We start from the raw sequence: 3,199 nt of genomic DNA, 5'->3' as shown, positions 1-3,199 counted from the left end.
TACAGCAGCTGGCCTGATGTACATTAGTTTCCTTTACCCTGGGCACCTCCTCCCCCCACACGCCTCTCCCTAGGAAGAAGAAGACAGGCAACCAGCTCTAGTCCCTTTGCCAACTAGACCTGTAGATAAATAGACAAATGACATTTGCTAGGAGGAAGAGACTTTATCTCTGAAATGTCCTTAGGTTAATGTCCCTGGTTACCCACATTGCTCATAGTAAATAGAAGCCAAACTCGATGAGTTGATGAGGCATGTCTCCCTGGAGCTAATGTTAACTGCATAACACTCAGGAGTACAAAACGGAGGTGTTTGAAACCTCAAATTCTTCTCCTGCCATAACCACACCTGGAGATCTCATTTATTATTCTTGGGATAGAAAACGAATTTCTAACGTGAGGAAATAAGACCTTGGGAGCCACCCTTGCTGTCTTACATCTCTCTGCTTCATCTGAGCCTACAGATTGACTGTATACTTGGAATTATTACAAAAGCTTGATACCAGTAAGTTATTTGATCTGTGCAAGCCTGATTTAACAATCCAATTATTTGTATTATCTCAAGTGTTATGTAGCAAAATAAATATAGAATAATATAATAATTGTTTTTGGCAAGAAAAATGGGAAGCATACTTTGAAAAATAAGTACTTGAATGAGCCATGCTAAAATTTTCCTGGTCATCAGGAAAGGAGGGGAATCTGGATAATGTTTACTTTTCTGTGATCATAAGAATGGTATAAACTACGAACAATTTGGGAGTTAGGGCAAAGAAGCAAAGATGAAACCATTTATGTTCCACTCCTGATAACCCTGATTACAAACTCTCTCTCAATTAAATAGTAACTGGAAAATTCACAGAAAAAGTAAATTTTAAATAAGATTCACGGCTACTGTGAAGAAGTCCTGGAGAAGAACGTGGGGGTGATTGTAGTGAAGGGTATAATAACAAAGAATGAAATCACTTTTGCAATGGGAAGTGACTTTCTCAAAGTTATAAATGAAACAGGATACCTAGTTCTAATTCCCGCACACTGTGATAGTTCCTAAGAAATTGGTCACTCATTATGAGTAAACTATAAGATTTATGCATCCATCTTACTTTCACCTGTCCCATATGGTGACCATTACTTCCTAGGAAGAATCACAGAATTGGGATAAAATTAAGCCCATCCTGCAGGTGTAGTGACTTTCGTGAAGCAGCTTATATGCCTGCAAATTGCTGCATCTTGTTTCATTGATTGCTTTCCTTGATCCTTGCTGCTCCCAAAGGAGATAGGATAAGTCCAAAGAGGTAAATAGAATGTACATAGTTTGGTATTATTTTTAAAATACAATTAAAAAAAGAAGAACTAGTGGTAATATTGTTTGTGGCCTGAGATCTTACAATGCCAGGGAGAATTATAACCTAAAGCAGAAAAAGATTCTTCAGCGGGTCAGTCATGTTCTAGAAAGGGAGAAAAGAGGGGGGAAGAAAAGTAAGGAAGAGCTGATAGATTGATGCTGTGTAAATCCTGAGAGTTAACATCAAGATCTTAAAAATCAATTCTCTGCTTTATTGGGACCTAGAGGAATTCTCTAAATACAGAGGTAATGTGATGGAAAGTCTCTGTACCTAGAAAGATGAGAGAAGCTCAGATCTTCTCTGACTACAAATAAATCACAGGAAGAGAAAACCTGTGAATCAGTCAATAAAATGAAAGGGGGGATAAAAATAAGCCCAAGGAAGAAACCTCATTTCACAGTCATTTTAGGCTTTTTCCTAGAGATACGTGACAGCAAAAGTATAACATAAAGCCTAAAGATACAGTGTGATTAAATAAAATAAAAGGCAAGACCTGTTAAAGTTAACCACTGATACTTTGTGCTAGAAGAGGCAGGTAATGGAGCTCCATTTGTACAAAATATATCTATGTCTTTACTGACATTTTCCATTATGCTTGTTTTTACACTGAGACATCTATTTCCTTATGAAAGAAGTAAATCAAGCAGAGAGCTTTCAGATATTAAACAGAATCTGGAAAACAAAGAAATTAATCCTATTATGCCATGCATAAGTTACATAAAAATACAGCTGTTTAATATTTCATAGTTTGATCATGCTTAGATGTAAATTTATTTGGCCACAGATAATTGGCCAAATTAATTGAATAAATTATTCAAATTAAGTTTCTCTTTTAAAAACTATCCACATACTTTAATGACACAGAACATTCAAAATATTTTCTTTTGATGGTCAATAATCCATGGTTTGAGGTTTGATAGTGTGACAATTTTATCTGAACATTTGTATTCAAAAAAGAAATAATCTCAATTGTTCTACCATGATTTCTAAGGTACAAGAAATATTTAGATAAAATAAAATGTGATCTCAAAGTGAGGACAAATACAAAGACTAGAGCATTCTATGTAAACATTATCTACTTGGTTGGTAGTGCAAGATTGATGTGGGTGTAACAGCAAAATTTCAATAAATATAATCAGATAAAAATACAGGAATCAATCAACTAATTTCTTTTTTTTATTTATCTTTTCTTAAAATTGTAGTTTAGATGAAGGTTTAAAGAACGAACTAGTTTCTCATTAAACAGTTAGTACACGTATTGTTTTATGACATTGGTTAACAACCCCACGACATGTTAACACTCTCCCTTCTCGACCTTGGGTTCCCTATTACCAGCTTTCCTGTCCCTTCCTGCCTTCTAGTCTTTGCCCCTGGCCTCGTGTGCCCCTTTAGTTCTTTATTTCTAATTTCTACATATTCCCCACACAGCACTTTAATTCCTTCTTAGAAATCTGAAGCTGGTTTGTTTTAGATTATAATGATCATCGTGACTGTTTAATGTTTTCAGTGAAAAATGGCTTTTTATTTGTTTATTTAAAAATGACCTTTTATCTTTCTGACCAATGTTAGAAAATAATCCTTATATCTCTTAAATTTGTGTTAGCCCCTAGGAGAATTTAAGAATGATTATGTTGCTAACTCAGCTTTTTTTTTTTTTCCCCTTCAGGAATATAGTTACAACAACAGAAAGATTTTTAGTCCCTTAAAATACTTGTTTTATGTGATACTTCACATACTAAACTTTTGGTTCTCTCACAGATTCATATAGATAGTAAAGAGGCTACAGCTTAAGGATATTTTTTGAACACTGCTGAGAACACAGTGAGCCATCAGTTAGGTCTGACAACAACAGGACCATTT

This window comes from Trichechus manatus, unplaced genomic scaffold (assembly GCF_000243295.1).
Source record: "Trichechus manatus latirostris isolate Lorelei unplaced genomic scaffold, TriManLat1.0 scaffold00312, whole genome shotgun sequence".
NCBI classification, from domain to species: Eukaryota; Metazoa; Chordata; class Mammalia; order Sirenia; family Trichechidae; genus Trichechus; species Trichechus manatus.
The sequence above is the reverse complement of the archived record's forward strand: the minus strand, read 5'-3'. Positions refer to the sequence as shown.